We start from the raw sequence: 21,810 nt of genomic DNA, 5'->3' as shown, positions 1-21,810 counted from the left end.
GTGTTATGGCCAACCCTGGAGTTTGTCATTTTGCTGCCCGTAGTGCTTCATCCCGGATGGTCCTTTGTTGGTTTGCCTGGAGCCTTCCATTAAAGATGTGAAGGTATGGTAGCATGTTGATAGACTCTGGTCTTCTGTTTCACAAAGCCGTCTGTGTTATACTCTGGCAGGTATGCCCTGCTCAGCTTATCTGCCACCAGTATTTTAACATGCACTGCAGTCAGTTGGCTGTACTCAGCAGTATCTTCTTTATGATGATGTCTCAGAGTTTGATCAGACTGCACCCAAGATGCCCAAAGGTGAACTGATAGAATCAGTCTGTTGCAAAGAGCACAGCGAGGAAGTGGCTTCTTTTCTCTCTGAGCATATCCACTTTCTGTGTTTGTCAGGGCTCTGTTACCAAAGGCTGTGGGCTACAGGCTCTGCATCAGTGCTGCTCCTATTCTTCCTCCTGAGGCATCACACTGTAGCTCTAGTTGCTCTGCAGAGCTATAGTACTCTAGGACTGGTGCCTCATTAATGATTTTATTTACTCTTTCAAATGCCTATTCTTGGGTCTCTGGCCATTCCCATGCTGCATCATTGTATATTAAAAGTCTCAAAGGTTCACAGGTTTCTGATAGATGTGAGCAGAATCTGGAAAGATAGCCATGCCTACAAATTGCTGAACTTCCTTCACATCCTTTGGTTTGCCTAGTGGCTCTGCTTCTCAGGATCAGACTGGGCACCTGGCCACCATGTCTGTGACTATCAGGCATGCATTGCAGACAGCTGTACATTCAATGGCTAGATCCCACTTCTATTCATGTAGGCATATGCATCTTTTCTTGAATTCCTGTGTTAACACACGTTATCTATTGCTCCCAGTACTGATGGGATGTTTTCTATTTCATAGAATTCCCTCATGCTTGTTCCTGAGTGTATACAGTTTGCAAATTAATTCCAATTCAGCAGTCTCTCCTTGGAGTCTGTTTTTGAAGTTTTTTTGTTGAAGAATTGCAACTTTTAGGTCTGTAATCGAGTGATCAAAGAGATTGAAGTGTTCTCCAACTGGTTTTTGAATGTTATAATTCTTGACATCTGATTTGTGTCCATTTATTCTTTTACGTAGAGACTGTCCAGTTTGACCGATGTACATGGCAGAGGGGCATTGCTGGCACATATCACGTTGGTAGATGTGCAGGTGAACCAGCCTCTGATAGTGTGGCTGATGTGATTAGGCCCTATGATGGTGTCCCCTGAATAGGTATGTGGGTTCAGTTGGCAACGGGCTTTGTTGCAAGGATAGGTAAGCGGCTCGCCCTAAAGGAATTTCCAGGATATTACCAGGGTGCTTGTCTCACTTATACAGAGGGCTCCCCAGAACAAACTCGCCTTCTGTTCTGTCAGTAAGAGTGTTGTCTGCTTCAGTCTGCTCCTTCCCTCGCTGCTGCCGAGTTAGCCTCTCAGTGCTGCTGAGATAAAAGTTGTCCTCCAGTGGCAAAGACGGAAGCCTGCTTGGCTGTTGGGGTAGCTGCTGCTGCAGCCCCCTGCTGGCTGGGTTGCTGGAGCAGCTGTTGTCCATGGCAAGCTTGGAATTCTATGGTTGCTGCTGCTGCTGCTTCTGTTGCTCCTTTGCAGGCAGCCTCTCTTCTGCAGAGTTCTATTGCTGCTGCTACTTCTCAGGTGGGGCTTCTTCCTTGCAGGTCTCTCCTTCAAGGTCCCAATCCCACTACAAGGCCAGCCTGCCAGCTGTCAGCCTTATATACTGGTTGGTCTCTGCAGGTCAGCCAATCAGCTTCCAGATTTTCTTAGCTCTACCCCCCTTAGCCCCGCCCAGTCATGTGTACCTACATGTGACAGGAAGTTTCATGTATCCCTAGGGAAGGGCTTTTCTGCTGAGTCATTCCCCACCCGAAGTGATGCAATACTCTATCTCTAATGCATCATCCCTTTATCTGCCATTACTGGATTTTCTAATTTTAAACTACTATTAATTCTTTTTTAATTAAAACTTTAATCTTAAAATTAATTACTGTTTTATGTATTTCAAAGGGTCCTGATACTATCACCACTCTTTAATTGTCTAATTAAGAGTTATAATTTCCCCAAATTGTAAATCCCTTCCTAGGTTTTTCTGCAAGCTTTTATTTAAGGTGTTTATAAGGTAATTCAGCTAGCGAAAAGCAAAAATCTCTTGCTACATTACCACTAATCCCTCATGGACAGAGTGGAACCACGGTATTGCCAGATTGGATATATAACAAAAGGTTTCCCCAAATAGGACGGTATGGTGGTATATTCTAAAGGGTTACCTATTCCTCCAAGCAAACACTTTAAAAATGATAGTTTCTGCTCTGTTTGCTTAGGCAGATGCTGGACCTTTTTTAAAAATAGGAATTGTCCATGTGAATTATCAACCGTTTCATCAACTTGGGCCCAAGATAAAGAGCCCAACAATCTGTGGCATAAGCAGCAATAGATCACGGGTCTCCACAGTCTCAAACCTCTGCACCATATCCACTGGACCATGCTTTTGTCACTTTCCCTACATTATTGTAGGGGATTTTTTAACCTAAAAGAGAATGTAATAATGAACATGAGGAACAATAAAATTTTATGTAAGCTTGTAAATCACTACATTCAAAAGGTTAATATATTTAATGGTAAAATAATTCAATTTTATTGTACTTTTATATGAAAGTATGTCAAGTCAGAGATACTTTTAGTATGACAGGTGGAAGTAATTCAACATAATTTTAAAAAGATGGACAGTACTGTCTGAGAAGCAGGGATGTGCTGTGCACTGCCATACTGGAATTAGACTAGTAGTTTTTGGTTATGTTTATACAGTGACTAGCAAATTTGGTGTCCTTATCTCTATGTGCTACCACAGTACAAATAACCTATTGTAATACAGTAATGTCTGTACTATGGCTAATGCTAGATATTCCTTAGGAAGACCTATCCTCTCATAATACACAAATTGTGCTGTGCCATAGGAAGTTTCTTCCTGACCACACATGATGATCAGTTTATGGCCTGAAGTGTGACAACTGGTAATCTTTGTGATTTTGTACTACATTGCTATCATACCATTTGCTATTTTATATGGTGTAACTTTGTCATAACTTCTCCTTTCAAACTACAATAAATACACCCGACCATTTTGATTTGTCCAGGTGGTGAAGTAATTCTGAGGAAGGAAACGTGTTTGCCAGAGGTGCATGCATTCTTTCTCACCATACTTATGGATTTGTGTAGGGCAATGCTGTTTTTCAGAGATAGTACTGTTATCTGAAGATTTGAACCCAACTCTTTAATTGAACCCAACTCTTTGAATTGAACCCAACTCTTTAAGACTCTATTTTCAGTTTGCCTATTCCAGTATTAAAGATTATGGCCCACCAATCAAGGTCAGCTAACTTTCCCCTTGAAGGACACAGATATAGCCCTCCGATCAAGAATAGGCAGCAAGTAATAAATTCTTCGAAAACAAAAATAATGTATTTTGAAGTGAGAGGTTACAATAAAAAAAGAGGAGAGATAGAAGTAAAAATAAAAATAAATAAAACAGTGAAGGTTACAGATACAATGTAAAGGAAGCAGCACGATAAATAAATACACAACACAGCAACAACAATTCCATTTAACTCTATAACATATACTCTAACAAAAGATGGTTACTTACCTTTGTAACTGTTGTTCTTCGAGATGTGTTGCTCATATTCATTCCAATTAGGTGTGTGCTCGTGCCGCATGCATGATCGTCAGAAGATTTTTACCCCAACAACACTCGGTGGGTCGGCTGAGGTGCCCCCTGGAGGGGCGCCTTCATGGTGCCGGATATATGCCCCAGCCAACCCAGCACCCCCTCAGTTCCTTCTTGCCTGCTACTCCAACAGAGGGGAAGGAGAGCGGGTTTGGAATGGATATGAGCAACACATCTCGAAGAAGAACATTTAAAGGTGAGTAACCGTCTTTTCTTCTCCGAGTGCTTGCTCATATTGATTCCAATTAGGGGACTCCCAAGCCTTACCTAGGTGTTGGGGTCGGAGTGAGATGTTGCAGAGTGAAGGACTGCTGAACCAAATGCAGCATCACCCCTGGACTGCTGAATTATCGCATAGTGGGCAGCGAAGGTATGCATCGCTGCCCTACATATCTCCTGTATGGGTACGTGTGCCAGGAAAGCAGAAGATGAAGCCTGAGCCAGCGTGGAGTGGGCGGCAAGGTGCGTAGTTGGGACACCAGCCAAGTCATAGCATGCACGGATGCATGATGTGATCCAGGACAAGATGCACTGGGAGAAGACCGGAAGGCCCTTCATCCGGTCTGCCACACCAACAGCTGTGACGTTTTCCTGAAAGGTTTCATTCGCTTGATGTAGAAGGCAAGGGCCCTGCAAACATCCAGGGAGTGCTAGCTATTGTTCCCATCAAGAGGTGTGTGGCTTCGGGTAGAAGATGGGGACAAAGATGTCCTGGTTGAGATGGAAGGCAGACACCACCTTAGGGAGCAAGGCTGGGTGGGGTTGCAGCTGTACCTTGTCCTTACGGAACACCATATACGGTGGTTCTGATTTGAGTGCCCTGAGCTCAGACAAACGCCTCACCGAGGTGATAGCTACAAGGAAGGCTGTCTTCCAGGAAAGGTACAGGAGCAAGCAGGTGGCCATCAGCTCGAATGGGGCAACCATGAGTTTGGAGAGGACCAGGTTCAGATCCCACATAGGGACTGGTTGTCAAATTCGTGGGAACAGGCACTCCAACCCCTTGAGAAATCTGCTGACCATGGGATTGGAGAAGACCACACGCCCGTTTTTGCCCGGATAGAAAGCCGAAATACCTGCCGGGTGCACTCTGATGGATGATATTGCCAAGCCCTGCTGTTTTAAGGACAGGAGGTAGTCCAAGATGATAGGTACTGATGCCTGTAGTGGGGCTGTAAGACTGAGTGCACTAGCAGGAAAAACGCTTCCACTTGGCTAATTATGTGGCCCTGGTAGAGGGCTTCCTGCTACCCAGAAGGACCTGCTGTACCAAGCGAGAGCAGCACAGCTCAGATTGAGTTAGCCATGCAGCATCCACACTGTGAGGTAGAGAGATTGCAGGTCAGGATGACAGAGTCGTCCATGGTCCTGAGTGATCAGGTCTGGCCACAGTGGGAGTGGAATTGGAGTGTCCACCGACAGCTCTAAGAGAGTGGCATACCAGTGCTGTCTGGGCCATGCTGGGGTGACCAAAATCAGATGGGCTCTGTCATAAATATAAAGGGAAGGGTAAACCCCTTTGAAATCCCTCCTGGCCAGGGGAAAGCTCCTCTCACCTGTAAAGGGTTAAGTAGCTAAAGGTAACCTCGCTGGCACCTGACCAAAATGACCAATGAGGAGACAAGATACTTTCAAAAGCTGGGAGGAGGGAGAGAAACAAAGGGTCTGTGGGTCTGTCTTTATGCTTCCTTTGCCGGGGATAGACCAGGAATGGAGTCTTAGAACTTTTAGTAAGTAATCTAGCTAGGTATGTGTTAGATTATGATTTCTTTAAATGGCTGAGAAAGGAATTGTGCTGAATAGAATAACTATTTCTGTCTATGTATCTTTTTTGTAACTTAAGGTTTTGCCTAGAGGGATTCTCTATGTTTTGAATCTAATTACCCTGTAAGGTATCTACTATCCTGATTTTACAGAGGGGATTTCTTTACTTCTATTTACTCCTATTTCTATTAAAAGTCTTCTTGTAAGAAAACTGAATGCTTTTTCATTGTTCTCAGATCCAAGGGTTTGGGTCTGTGGTCACCTATGCAAATTAGTGAGGCTCTTTTTTATCCAACATTTCCCAGGAAAGGGGGGGGTGCAAGTGTTGGGAGGATTGTTCATTGTTCTTAAGATCCAAGAGTCTGGGTCTGTAGTCACCTAGGCAAATTGGTGAGGCTTTTTACCAAACCTTGTCCAGGAAGTGGGGTGCAAGGTTTTGGGAAGTATTTGGGGGGAAAGACGTTTCCAAACAGCTCTTCCCTAGTAACCAGTATTTGTTTGGTGGTGGTAGTGGGCCAATCCAAGGACAAAGGGTGGAATATTTTGTACCTTGGGGAACTTTTTGACCTAAGCTGATAAAGATAAGCTTAGGAGGTTTTCATGCAGGTCCCCACATCTGTACCCTAGCGTTCAGAGTGGGGGAGGAACCTTGACAGGCTCTGTTCCTGCGCAGCTTGAGCAGGACCCTGTGGGCTAGCGGGAATGGAGGAAAGGCTGTATTGGGAAGGCATCCAACAGGGAACCCGTAGAGAGTGTCCTTGTAGAGAGCAGAACACTTGGCATTTCCTATTCTCACGAGAGGCAAATAGGTCTATCGGGGAAAGCCCCACTTCAGGAAGACAGAGTGGATGACATCCAGGCAAACTGACCACTCCCTGAGGTGGTCTGCTAAGGTGTTCTGGACTCCTGGGAGACACGATGCCACCAGGTGGATCGAGTGGGCTATGCAGAATTCCCACAGACAAGTGGCCTCCTGACAGGGGGGGTGATGACCGGGCTCTCCCTTGCTTGTTGATGTAAAACATCGCCGTTGTGTTGTCTGTGAGGACTGCAACACAATGGCCTTGAATGTGCTCTCGGAATGCTTGACGTGCCTGGCACACCGCTCTGAGTTCCCGTACGTTGATGTGCAGGGATAACTCTCCTGCTAACCATATCCCCTGTGTATGGAGGTTCCTGAGGGGGGCTCCCCATCCCAAGGATGATGAATCCATGACTAGGGACATGGAGGGTTGTGGGGCATGAAATGGCATCCCTTCGCACACTGATTTGTGGGTTCAGCCACCAGCATAGAGAGGCTAATATCCCTGGCGGGATGGTAACTACCATGCTCAAACTGTCCCGACCTGGGTGATATACTTTTGATAGCCAGGCTTGGAGTGGACGTAGTCGCAGCCTGGCGTGCATGGTCACATACGTGCAAGAGGTCATGTATACCAGGAGGCATAGGCATGTTTTCACAGTCGACATCGGGAAGCTTTGCAGGCTGTGGACGATGTTCGCCAGGGATTGGAAGCATGCTTCCAATAGAAGTGCCCGGGCTAGGCCTGAGTCTAAGACTGCTTCTATGAATTTTATCCTCTGGGTTGGTACCAGAGTGGATTTTGCGACATTGAGCAGGAAGCCCAGTCGATTGAACGTGTTCATTGTGAGCTGAACACGAGACTGCACCTGATCCCTGGAGTGACCCCAAATAAGCCAGTCGTCGAGATATGGGAACACTTGGATCCGTTGTCGACGAAGGGAGGCAGCCACAACAGCCATGCACTTGGTAAACACCCTGGGTGCCATGGACAGGCCGAAAGGAAGGCCGGTGAATTGAAAGTGCTGTTGATTGACCAAAAAGCAAAAGAAGCGTCTGTGTGCTGGGTAGATTGCAATGTGGAAGTACGTGTCCTTCATGTCGAGGGTGGCATACCAGTCTCCAGGATCTAAGGAAGGAATAATGGTCCCTAGTGAGACCATGCGGAACTTCAACTTTACCATGAATTTGTTGAGTTGGCGTAGGTCCAGGATGGGCCGAAGCCCACCCTTGACCTTGGGGATTAGGAAGTAGCGGGAGTAAAAACTCCTGCCCCTTGACTCTTGGAACCTCCTCTATCGCTCCCACAGCTAGGAGTGATTGGATCTCCTGTTGAAGGAGGTGCTTGAGAGAAGGGTCCCTGAAGAGGGATGGGTGGATGGGGGGGGAAGCAAATTGGAAGGAGTAACCCCTTTCCACCGTGCGTAGGACCCAATGGTCTGATGTTATGTGAGATGATGCATGGAGGAAAGGGGAGAGATTATCTTGGAAAGACGGGGAAGGATCCTGATTGGAGACTGGTGCTCCGTCCTCAGGCGCACCTTCAAAAGTTCTGCTTAGGCCCTGCTGATGGCTTGGGAGGGCCCTGGCGGCCAGTTTGTTTTCTTTTACCACCTCGGCCACATCTTCTAAAGAAGTCCTGTCTTGGCCGAGGGGGAGGGTAGGATCTCTGAGGCTGTGGTCTGAAGGGCCTTCTCTGCATTACTGGGGTATGCATTCCCAGAGAGCGCATGATAATTCAAGTCCTTCAGACTCTGCAGCCTTGAGTCTGTCTTTTTGGAGAATAGGCCCTGGCCATCAAAGGGCAGGTCTTGGAGGGTCTGCTGCAACTCTGCTGGTAAGCCAGAGACCTGCAGCCACAAGATGCGGCGCATGGCTCTGTCTGAGGCCAGGGTCCTAGCCGCTGAGTCCGCTGTGTCCAGAGAGGCTTGTAGGGAGGTTCTGGCCACCTTCTTGCCCTCCTCTATTAGAGCCCCAAATTCCTCTCTGGACTCCTGTGGAACCAACTCTTTGAAGTGTTCCATAGAGTGCTACAAATTGTAATCATATCGGCTCAGGAGTGCCTGCTGGTTGGCCACCCTGAGCTGCAAGCCTCCAGCCGAGTACACCTTGCGCCCAAACAAGTCTAGGTGTCTAGCGTCCTTTGATTTAGGCGCCGGGATCTGCTGACTGTGCCGTTCCTTCTCGTTGACCAAAGCCATAACAAGGGAGCACGGTTGGGGGTGTGTATAGAGCTACTGGTATTCCTTTGAGGGGACAAAGTACTTCCTTTCCACCCCCTTGGCTGTAGGTGGAATAGAGGCTGTCTCCACCACCTCCTCTCCCTGGAGGTTCATATTGCGCACCACCCTGTGGAGCAGTTCCTGGTGAGTGTGGAAGTCCATAGGAGGAGGGCCTGAAACCATAGTCCCTGCCACTGCCTCATCAGGCGAGGATGAGGAAGATACCCCCGGCACTAAGAGATCCTGCAGGAGGTCCTCTTGTGAAGGATCTTGTTGCCCAAGGTCCACCACACTCGGGGGGTGGACCTGTATTGGTGCTGGAGCAGTCACCTCAGAAACTCCCAGTGGGGGGCAAGACACAGTGGCCTCTGGTACTTGAGGCTCCAAAGGGGCGGAATAGGAAGCCAAAGGGGCCTGACGGTATGCCCAGGGGATCCAAAAAGACCACTGTGGAGGTCCTTGGCCTGGGTCCTGGCCTTTGTCCAGCCACTGGCCTGCACCGTCCTCGCCCTGGTCCTGGGTGTGGTGGCTACCTTGTGAGCATGACAACGTGGAGGCAGAGCGAGACGGCCAAGGCGGTGCCGTACATATTGGTGCTGAGTCCTCCTGTGTTGTACGGTGCCATGGTCCGGTGGTGTGATGCAGAATGGTACTGAGACGTCAATCAGTGCCTGCAGTCATATTGGTACCGGGAACCTGATCTGGATCTCGATAGCAACCTCCGGCAAGATCGGCGCCAGGATCGACTCCAGGTCGAGTGCCACTCTGACCGGTGCTGGGAGTCCGATCGGTACCGGCACACCACTATTCGGATCGTCGCGAAGCACAGCGGTGTAGTGAGTACAACCGGTGCCGAGAACGATATCGGTGCCGGGACTGTGAGTGACGCCATGAAAGGTGCTGGGACCAAGATCGGGACTGGAACCTGTGCCGTCCTACTTCACTTGGCGACAGTGGTCGTATCAGGGACGGTTTTCCCTTCGACAGCACTGCCCGCACCGGAGGTGCCACTGGCTGCAGAGGAGTTGGCTCTGTGAGCGCAATCAAGTCCCGCGCTGTTGAAAAGGTCTTCGGCGTAGAGGGCAGCCTCAGCTTGACCGTGGTGTGCACCGGGAAGCTTACATGCACCGGACTTGCCGGCCCTTGCGACTCCGGAGTTGACGGTGCAGGAGCTGATTGACATTACTTGTCCTGTGTGCTCCGGCAATGGATGCGGCTCCAGCTGCAGTGTGGGAAGTGTCGATGGCTGTCGAACCAACAAACAAGGAGGAGTCAGCACCTGCTTGGGCTGCTGCTTCTTCTGGCCTGGAGATAGGGACTGGCGCCGTGGTGGTGGAGGTGCTGGGGAGACCTGGCGCCGTGAGTCTTAGAGTCCGAACCCAGTGCCGGACTAGTCGGTGCCACAGGGGCCCTCCGCACCGAAGACGCCGTCGAGTCCCAGTGCGCAGAGGAAGGGACTGGGCTAAGGAGCTACTTCATTCTAAAGTCCCGCTTCTTTTTGGTTCTTGGCTTGAAGGCTTTGCAAATACGGCACTTGTCTGCTTGGTGGGATTACCCCAGATACCTTAGACAAGAGTCGTAGGGGTCTCCCATTGGCACTGGCTTCAGGCAAGCTGAACAGGGTTTGAAACCCGGAGACCCAGGCATGGGCCCCGGTACCGGGACGGGGGAGAGGGGAGAAGACCCCGTTCCACCCCACTAAGTAAACTAAATCTAACTATACTAAGTAACATTTAACTACTAACAACTAATCACAAACTATTAACAGGTACTAAAGCGAATGCTAGGGAAAGTGGAGATGAGCTATGCTGTGCTCCACAGTTCCTTCTTACCGCCTGTGACGGTCATTGGAACTGAGGGGGCGCTGGGTCAGCTGGGGCATATATCCGGCACCATGAAAGTGCCTCTCCAAGGGGCGCCTCAGCCGACCCACTGAGTGTTGCTGGGGTAAAAATCTTCTGACGGTCGTGCACGTGGCGCACACACACCTAATTGGAATCGATATGAGCAAGCACTCAAAGAAGAGTATCTATTACATATATATTCACTTAATACTCTAAAGCACTGTAACAATATAACTAACAAGCATGTAACATCTATTACATATATAGCAATTAAACATCTATAACAATCAATTGTTATATATCAATTAACATCTAATACTAACTAATTAATGCTAAATATTTAGTAGATGCTGGCTTAGCAGGTACTAAATGGGTAGGGAGATCTCACTCAAACCGCATGCATCCAGCTTTATGGACCGGCAAAACCCATATGCTTCAGAATGTTAAAGAGAGATTTTAACTTACAGAAGCTTCTTTAAATTCCCTCTGAATCATCACAAATGGTCCTTCCTTCTCTGACGAGTCGTTTTTAGAGTGTTGTCCCTAGGTGGGCTGTTGGCAGCTGGGCTGTTCACTTCTGTTTCAGCCGGAGGTAAAACAGAGCCTCAGGTGGAGATGGTAGCCCTGCTGGGCTGCCGTGGAGGCCTCTTGCAGGTGGGGTGCCAAAACCAGCTATTGCCAAGGCAACCTGGGAGTCTTGGGGTGGACGGCTGCTGCTGTTACAGTTGCTGGCTTTCAAGTAGCTATGAAGTGAGCTGTAGCTCATGAAAGCTTATGCTCAAATAAATTGGTTAGTCTCTAAGGGGCCACAAGTACTCCTTTTCTTTCTTCAATGCAGTTTCTCAGGTGGCTTCGCTTGCGTAGGTGTCTGGAGTGTTCTGCTCTTTTGCTGGTCTGTATCCCTAAAAGGTTTTAGCCTGCCGGTTGCTCCCTTTATATATGACTTTGCAGCATTACATAATTTATGATCATAATTCAACCAATCAGCTTTCAGCTGAGCTCTGATGTCATCACCAGTCACATGTACCTACGTCACATGACAGAAGCCCCATTCAGTTCTATGGGCTACGATGTATCCCTATGGGATTTTGCTGACTCATTCTAATGTAACATTTCCTTCCATTGTATCCTATGGGCTCCCATGTATTCCTATGGAGTTTTCTTAGCTGACCTTTGGATGAACCATAGCTAAAGACCCACTGGTTTCTATAAGCCACCATGTATCTCTATGGGATTTCCCACTACATTCTATAACCCTATAGCTGCCATTACTAGATTTAAGCTATTGTTAATTTCTATTTAATCAAAGCCTTGTTCTTAAAAATAATCACTGTTCTAAGCATGTCAAAGGGTCCACTTATTTTATGTTCAATTAAGCAATTTTATAATTTCAGCTAATTTAAACCCCTTCTGAGGTTTTTCTGCAGATTTTCCATTCAAAGCTTAACAAGGCATTCTGGGCAACTGAGGCAAAATTCTCTCGTCACAGTACAAGGGTGGTATCATTGTCTCCTGTATAGCCCCAAAGTCAAGTGAGATGACAGCACATGTCAGTATTTACATCAGTTAGTGTGTGAAAGGGGAGAATGACTGGAGGTGAGTCTAGAGACAAGACTAGTTCAGAAGAGGAAGGGGAAGTATTTCTTAATTAGCCAACCCCCCATGGAACTTGCTAGTTCTTGCTAGTAAGAAGTTCCTGGACAGGTCAGATTTTGACCAGATGTAGTAGTGACAATTCTGGGAATCTGCCCACCATAGCCGTGAATCTCATGCATACATCCATGATGCTTATATAACAGATCCTTAGCTTATTTATTGTAGGCTATGCATTTCTTATGGGCTCCTGTTAACATGTGTGCTGTCAACTGCACAATACAGATGGGAAATTTAGTATTTCATAGAATTCTCTCATGTTTCTTTCTGTTGGTAGGGAACTCTGTGTACTTAATGCATGTCTCAAGAGGGATCTTAGAAATTGAGACAGAACACAGGAGACTGTGGACTGAGTGACACCTGAAGTCTGTGCTGTGACTCTGAAAGGATCCTGTGGCCCGGATTCTGAGTACAGTGGTTATCCTGATAGGCACTGAGAAGGCATAGAGTTGAATCCAGAAAGAAAAGTGAGACATCTCCAACCAATGAAAAACACATGGAAAAGAGTATCCAAAGCAAGGTACTCAATGGCTTTATTTTTAATTTTTTGACAATATTAGGGCTTAAGTCAGAGATTTGGAACTTTGCAGCAAATAGAATTTGTAACTGCATTAAACTCAGGGCTTGAGTACAGGAAAGTTTAGTTTGCAGCAAGCTGGGGTGTGAATATACCTGCATTACCCTGCTGCACACTAACTGTTCATGTGGGCCCTGCTGATGAGCACTACCATTTCAACCAGTTGCATCCGATGAAGTGAGCTGTAGCTCACAAAAGCTTATGCTCAAATAAATTTGTTAGTCTCTAAGGTGCCACAAGTACTCCTTTTCTTTTTGCAAATACAGACTAACATGGCTGCTACTCTGAAACCAGTTCAACAGTGTTCTTTGATTGACCCCACTTTGAAATGGGAGTAGATTGAAGTGCCCTAATGGTCTGTTAATGTGCATCAGCAGGTTCCACATGGACATTTAGTGCGCCACTGGCTAGTGCTGTAGAGTGACACACCAGCCTGCAGTGAACTAAATGTTTGTGTAGACAAGTCTTAAGATTTACATGTCCTTCAAAGATTTTCCTGCTGCAACATTCTGCAGACTTAGATGAAAGATAATTTCAAAAGGTCCATTGCAAAGTACACTGAGTCATTAACACATCATTTTACTTCCAGATTCAGGAGCTTCTAGATCTTATTAATTTATGCTAATTCTGTAGATCAATCAAGAAGGAACAATGATGTACTGGAGGAAAATAGCAGAGATGATCTAAAAATTTGTTAAAAGTTTTTTAGAAAGGCACACCACTTGGATACCCACCCAGACATAATTGACTTTCACTTTAGTATATGTAACCTTTAATGCATTACATTTTTCATTGCTCTGATTCTTAGACCTTTAAAATTTCAGCTCAATGAGCTGCCTCAATATTCTGTTACAGACTTGTTGATTTCAGTTATGGGACCAGAGTACTTGACCTGCTCATGCATTGGCCCTAAACCTAATTTGGCCACTGGTAGCTTCTTATCCCTCTCAGGTAAGCTGGAATGGCTGACAAAGGGGGGGAAAAACCTGCTGATGTTCACACTGGAAACTTAAATCAGGGAGGTGTTCTATTGTAATGTTGACCCTGGGGGAGTAGAGTTCAGTTAAGTATCCAGAGAGTACACTTGCACAGTACACAGGGAAATTTGAAATTGCAGTGGTAGATTAATCGTAGCCTTGTATAGCTTTATGCCCGCACTGGCAGTGATGTGATTGACCCTCAGAAGGAAGACTAGCTTATATATCCTGACCTGTGTATGAACTACATTCAGTTGAGGGACTTTGTTGTGTAGATGCTTGTTGTGTTACGTTTCAGGTAACACATCTATGCAATTTAGTAGTCAGACATCCCCATCACAAGGGCCATTTGCCCCCTTCCAAACACAGGCTTCTCTGGCCCATTTTCTTTAGGACCACTGTATCCAGTTCGACTCCGGGTTTTTCCATTTTCTCCTTTTAGTACCTCATAAGAAGCGCCAATCCCAGAGGACGCCACAAAGAGACATTAATTTGTTTTAAATTAAAACAAAAAGGTTTCAGTTTGCTACTGCTGATATTAAGAGTCAAGAGGGTAAAAGTTGGTTTGTTTTTGATTAATACGGAGATGTTTGCGGAGGTCTTTAAGCAGGCATTATAAAAAACACAGATAGTATAACCAACACCAGGAGAGTTAGGGAATTCTAAATTTAATCACATTAGAATAAAGCCATCTCCAGGAAATAATTTAATCAAGAAAGCTCAGCTGGCATCATAAACTATAAGATCACAGTAGTAGAGGTTTCTGAACGATAGACGATTTCAAGATTAAATAACTACAGAACTAGATATTAGAAGTGCATTGCTGTACTGTATATACACTTTAAAAAATCTGTTTTATGTAAAGAAATGCCAGAAAAATAATAAAAAGTTTCAAATTTAAATGGACTGAAAATCTTTAATATTTGCAACAGAAGTTAAGAAAGCTTATTGGGCATGGGAAGGGGAAAATCTTTTAAGTTGTACAAGTGGAGATGGATTATATTGGGGAAAATAATAGAAACATGCAATACTGTTTTCTGGTGCTAGTTAATCATATTCTAATGACAAAATATTGAGTTGATCACTGTAATATTTGGAAAAAAGCTGGACAAGAACAGTATGTGTTGGACCAGCGCTAAACTTTTCACCCAACTACATTAATGTTCAGCTTGGTGTGATGCAGTATACAGTTCTTCGCTGTGTGCAATAAACAGGCATGAGGTTTCTGTCTGAAAGTAGGAGCCAAAAGCATTAACTGATACAGTTTTGTGATAATAGGATAATGTCTTGCAATGACAGAAAAACATCAGTTCATGCCACCACTGTAAGCTACTGGAAATTTAAGTGTATAATACACTTAATATACCTAATGCAAAAATACAGTGTGAAATATATTTACATATTCTAATGTTATACTACTATGTTACACCGTAGTTAAAAATTGATTTATAGGTGTGAATATATTCCAGTTGTAAAAAAGTGTCCAAGTATGTCCACTTAAGGGTTGAAAGACATGTTTTCATGCAATTTGAAATGATGATTTCATCAGTATTAAGATTACTTTTATTTATTGTTGGGTGTCTCATTTGTTTTTTGTTTTTGTTCTTGAGTTCTGAGATGAGAACGTTACTTGTTCAGATAATAAACTAGAAAATGAGGTTACGGAGGAGTTAGCTGGGCAGATTTGTGAGAAAATCTGGAAGAGAGTTTCTGTATGTTCACAAAAAGAAAAGGAGTACTTGTGGCACCTTAGAGACTAATCAATTTATTTGAGCATAAGCTTTTGTGAGCTACAGCTCACTTCATCGGATGCATGTATGTTCACAGAAATGCTGAGAAACACAGAATACCTTTGACTGATGTTCATCCCAGAGTAGAGGGTCAGCAAGAGGATCTGAACACAACATAAGCTCTATGTTAATTGTGCACATGGTGTGTAAGGTCATGTGTGGGCTGTCAGCATAGAAAAGACTTCCGAGAATTCTATTTCTAAGAATAGAATATTTTAATTAAAAATTTGTTGTTTTAACCATTATAAAAAGAATGATGTAAATGGAGCGATCTGTTTGTTTTGTTTAATGAACAGTCAGAAAAGTGCAAACTGAATGAGGGAATTTATATTTGGTGTAGTCAAGTGATTAGGATCAGACATTACCTCTCAAGTTCTTGATCCACATACCCAATTTGATGTTTGTCCTGCTGCTGCTGCTCAGAAGCATGAGCTGACTTCTGATTTTTCCCTGCTCCCTCTTCTGTCATTTAATACCTCCTCATTTTTTCCACTTACTTTTCTATTCCCTTGTATGGGAATGATGCAGAAATTACCAGGTAAAGTTCTATTGGCTGTGTTATGCAGGAGGTCAGATTAGATGGTCATAAAGGTCCTTTCTAGCCTTAAAATCTGTTAATCATGTCTTGTTTCATGTAGCTGTGTAAACTACAAGTCAGTTATGGCTTATTTTAAAATTCTCTTTAGGTCAGTACATAACAGGGAGAAGAAGAATGCAATCTCAACAGCAGACAATTTTTTACATTCACAATCAGGAACTTACTTTGCAGGGGGTATCAGATTTTTAAAAATTTCTCATACTTTAAATATTAAGTAAGAACAGCTGAGAAATTTTAAGATTTTGACAAGGCAATAAAAGCCTGAAAATTAACCCTTGTGGGTTGTGGTCACCACAGGTCCAAAAGCTTTGTGAATAGCCAGCAGTGTTCCAAAGTGGTATTCTTATTTATTTGGATTGTTTTTTTTTAATCTTAAACATCTTTCCAAAACCTTCAGGCACCTTTGATATCCCATTAAATGTTCAAACTAAACAAAATAGTACAGTAATTTTCTCAAGCCATAAAACTCCCTCCCCCAGAAACCATTAGTCCCAGACAAAGCACCTTTATTGCAGCAGCTGATTGATCTGTTATAATTCAGGCCAGTTATGCAACTAAATGGAATCTGTTTATAGGAGGGATGGCAGCTTCCTGGAGATAATTACTAAATAAGGCGATAGCTTATATGGGCATACGGCTTTGAAATGAGGCTAATATGGGAATCAAATTTCTTAGCCTTAGGTCATAACATACATAAGAAATCCATGTTTTAAAATCAACCCAGCTTAAAAATGGATACAAATTTTAAAAATACAAATACTAAAAAACACGAGATTAACTTGTCTTCTAAAATCAGTCTTCCTCCCTCTGAAGCTATATACAAAAATAAAGTAACAAGAGTTAAATGACTATATTTCATCTATGTCATAAGAAGCCTCTTTCACATACTTTTTTCTTGCGCTTGTTGCTGACCAGGCAAATACAGCCACAGCCAATATAATCAAGACATTTTCACTATGTAATAGGTATTCTGTTTTTTGAGCTGGTGCAGTAAATGGCATCTAAGCCAGGATTTGGGCTATTTCTCAAGAGACAGTACAGATTACAAAAAGATATATAGTGTGGAAAATCTTCAACCAGCCAGACTGCCATGGAGAAAGACAATTATGTCTCAATACCAGCATAACTCCCTTCCAGATAGGCTGTTTACATAAGACCTCCTTAACATATTATTCAAAATGTTTATCGTAATTATGAATAACCTTTAAATGAGAAAGCTAAGGGGATATATTTATTGTATGGACAACGGCCATGTCTGGTTGTCTGCAAATATCTACTGCTCTAAGTTTGATTAGAAATTTTACACCCAAGCCAGGTAAAGTTCTAAGAAGCCTAAGGAATATGAAGAACAACGGATTTGCAAAAGCAAGGGGAATGGTAGGGAGTGTCTTGTTAAGCTGTTTCTCCAGACATAACCTTGGAAGATGCTGTAGATTCATATGCTGAATATGCAGCCAATAATCAATATAAAGGCAGTGAGCTTTAGTTGAAATAGCACACTCCCCTGTCTCTGCCCTAAGTAAAGCAGCTATTTGGGAGGGTGAATATTCTCCTTAAAAATTTGTTTTGCATTTTAACACCCTCAGGTCTTTTGAGCCCCAGATTTGTTCACCATATAATATTTGGGCATGGACTTTAACAACTCTGACTCTCAGTCCTAAGTTCTATTCAAATAGTGCTTCATTTCATTGGGTCCATGGGGAAAATTTAGCCTTGAAAACTCTATTTCCTCTATATACCTTCTCTTATTCCATTGGTCATTATAAGGGAAATGAGTACCCAGATAAGGGAAAAACCTGACCTGTTCAATATATCCACCTTCCATTTATAGAGCATGGTCTGTGACCAGAGGAAATTACTTTAGTTTTCTGATAGTTTACGATCAGGTGTTCCTGTTGGCAAAAAGAGCTGAAATTCTCTTACATGCTTCAAATCTAGAGCAGTTTGGGGCAGCAAAAGCATATTGTCTACATAAAGAACGACTGACACAAATTGGTCCAAAACTTTGGGAGGGAAATACTACACCCTATATACTAAAATGTATATGGGAACATGATTAGGATGTGGTTCCCCGAAAAGCAAGGTTCCTGGGACCCTAACTGGAGAGAGAGGCTTTAGTGCGGGAGGGTGGGGAAAGAATGGAATACAATTTCCCTGGAATTATAGAAAGGCCCTTTTCCTCTTTGAACAGCATTTAGTTGAGACAGCCTAATGCACATATTTAGGGAGCTAGCTTGCAGATTCCTTATTATTATCAGGTTTCTAGTTCCAATTTATGATAGCATATCACTAATATATTGTAATTCTCATGCTTTTGCATGGATGGTATAGAGGCCACTGACTACATTATGCTCCTACATGATGTTCTGTCCTGAGCCAAATCTAGCATGTTACAGGATAGGATGCCTGTGAGGGACAGATGTCTGTTGATGCCATCCAATCATCATGTTTTAGATCTTCCAGAGGGTCTCTTCCATCCTGCTTTTATTGATTCAAAGTCAAAGATGATTTTCATGGGGTAGCTGGTAGGAATGTTGAGCAGATGACCCATCACCTTAGAGAGTGCTGGGTGACTGTTTGAGAGAGCGTGGGATCTGTTTAGTTAGAAAATGGATCTTTTAGTTTGACCTGAATTTGTTCCATTTGATGTTTTCAGTCATTCAGAAATGCGTCAGTTGAATGGTATCCAGCTTCCTTTCAGTCTTGACAAGGAGGTGCCATGTTTCAGTCAATTAGGTCAGAATATTGGATTCAACCCCTTTTTTGCAGTAAAAGGGGATGGTGGCATTTCAAATATGGGAAAATTCTTGATGGGCAGCCTTTCGTAAGATGGGTAGAAAAAACACCAAACCATTATATATCCTCAGCTTCATCTCTCTACTTATGGTGTTTGGTTTGTGAAAGATGTTCTTGGTGAGGCCCCCATTACTGAAGAACGTTTTGCAGTGTGGTTTTCAAGTTCTTTCAGTGCTGCCCATGTTATTGACAACAAAGCCAAGGTAGGTGAAATCACCGATAATCTTAACTGGGTGGTCACCCACAAAGTTGCTGTAGTCTGCAGCATGTTCAAAAATCTGACTAGAAGTTTTACCTCAATTTTCTGGCCAACTTTTGCCACTGAGCTTTCCAGGGCTTCAAGTGAGAACTATCTTGTCTGCTGCTTCAGCAACTAGAGGTATGGCATCTGCAAAATTGATGTTGGTGAAGTTTTTATCATCAAAGCATATGTGTAAAAATAAATTTACTTAGTTTCTGGTCAAGAGAATCATATGCAGATTTGATATCTGCAAGAAAAATCTTAATGGGGTTCTTGAAATCTTGTACCTTCTTGATAAGAGGGCACACTGTGAAGATCTGCTCTGTCATTGAATGGCCGGGAGTGAAGTCAGCTTGCTGTGGTCTTCTTTTGCTCTTTAAGATAGCAGCAGCTGTGATACATAGAAGAATAATGCCATAATAGTTACAATAGTCTCATTTTCTGCCTTTATTTTTTCAAATTGGTAAAATAATGCTTTTTTTACTAGATGGATGTGACCAACCATATTCTCCAGATAATATTGAACAGCCACAAGAAGATAACTGGTCCAGTGCTTTAACAATGCCAAAGGAATTTTAAAGATTCTTGCAGCCTTATTTCCCTTAAGCTTCTTTATATCACTGTGTATTTTATCAATAGTGAATTCACCAGGATCATTTTGTGTGGAGTGGGTCAGCCCAACAATGTCCTTAATGTCAGGGGCCAAAGAAATTGTAGGTGCATTTAGCAGTTGGCTGAAATGTTCACTTCAGCATGGCATGCACTCAGCTTTTGTATTGATTAGCTGACCAGAAATGGAGTAGACCGCACTGAGTGGATGATCTTTCTCCTTGGTGAGATTGCACAAGTGTTTATATAAGTTGGTGGTGATGTTCCTGGGAGAAACTTTGAGTGTAATTTGCTTTGGCTTCCATAAAAGCTTTGCAGACAGTGTGTGCTGCATTATTACAAGTGCCTGTTATATTTCGATACTTAGGCCTGGTCTACACTACGAGTTTATGTCGAATTTAGCAGCATTAAATCGAATTAACCCTGCACCCATCCACACAACAAAGCCATTTTTTTTTAACATAAAGGGCTCTTAAAACCAATTTCTGTACTCCTCCCCAATGAGGGGATTAGCGCTAAAATAGACATCGCCATTTCGAATTAGGGTTAGTGTGGATGCAATTTGAAGATATTGGCCTCCGGGAGCTATCCCACAGTGCACCATTATGACCGCTCTGAACAGCACTCTGTCCTTGGTCTGGTCTGTTTAAACAGACCAGAGTTCCTGAAGATGCAAGCATCATGAACCTTTTCCGGCCATCCCACATTGACGTTGGTGAAACGTCCCTTGTGATCCACCATTCAGCACCATTGAAAAGTACCCCTTGCGGTTTATGTACTGGCTGCCCTGGTGGTCTGGTCCCAAGATAGGGATATGCGTTCCGTCTATAGCCCCACCAGAGTTAGGGAATCCCATTGCAGCAAAGCCATCTAGCATGACCTGCGCATTTCCCAGAGTCACTACCTTTGATAGCAGCAGCTCAATGATTGCGTTGGCTACTTGCATCACAGCAGTCCCCACAGTAGATTTGCCCACTCCAAATTGATTACCGACTGACTGGTAGCTGTCTGGCATTGCAAGCTTCCACAGGGCTATTGCCACTCGCTTGTGAACTTTGAGGGCTGCTCTCATCTTGGTATTCTTGCGCTTCAGGGCAGGGGAAAGCAAGTCAAAGTTCCGTGAAAGTGCCCTTACGCATGTGAAAGTTTTGGAGCCAACGGGAATCATCCCAAACCTGCAACACTATGTGGTCCCACCACTCTGTGCTCATTTCCTGGGCCCAGAATCGGCATTCCATGGCATGAGCCTGCCCCACTAACACCATGATCTCTAAATTGCCAGGGACCACAGTTTTAGAGAAATCTGTGTTCATATCCTCATCACCGCACTGCTGTTGCCTCCTCGCCTGGTTTTTCAGGTGCTGGTTCTGCATAAACTGCACGATAATGCACAAGGTGTTTACAATGGTCATAACTGCTGCATTGAGTTGAATGGGCTCCATGCATGCCATGCTATGGTGTCTACTCGGGCAATTCAGGGAAAAGGGCGTGAAATGATTTTCTGCCATTGCTATCATGGAGGGAGGGTTGACTGACGATATTTACCCGTAACCACCCGTGACAAATTTTTGGCCCCATCAGGCATTGGGAGCTCAGCCCAGAATTCCAATGGGCAGTGGGGACTGCAGGAACTGTGGGATAGCTACCCACAGTGCACCGCTCGGAATGTCGATGCTTGCCACAGTACTGTGGCTGCACACCGCCGAATTAATGTGCTTTGTGTGGACACATGCACTCGACATTATACAATCTGTTCCCAAAAATAGGCTTCTGTAAAATTGGAGTACTTTCGTAATGTAGACATGGCCTTAGGCTTTTGGGGTTATAATGGATCACAAATTGTATATTAGTCAGCAAGGTGATGCAGTTACAAAAATGGCTAATATTCTGGAGTGTGTTAACAGGAGTGTTTATGTAAGAAACTGAAAGAAATTGTCTTGCTCTACTTGGCACTGGTGAGGCCTCAGCTAGAGTACTGTATCCAATTGTGGGTGCCACACTTTAGGAAAGATGTGAAGTAACTGGAGAGAGTTCAGAGGAGAGGAACAAATGATAAAAGATTCAGAAAACCTGAGCTATGGGGTCAGATTACAAAAAAAAATCTGGGCATGTTAGTCTTAAGAAAAGACAGTTGAGGGGAGACTGAGCAAATAAGAACATAAGAATATGATAACTGTCTTCAAATA

This window comes from Lepidochelys kempii, chromosome 4, assembly GCF_965140285.1.
Source record: "Lepidochelys kempii isolate rLepKem1 chromosome 4, rLepKem1.hap1, whole genome shotgun sequence".
In the NCBI taxonomy this organism is placed as follows: Eukaryota; Metazoa; Chordata; order Testudines; family Cheloniidae; genus Lepidochelys; species Lepidochelys kempii.
The sequence above is the reverse complement of the archived record's forward strand: the minus strand, read 5'-3'. Positions refer to the sequence as shown.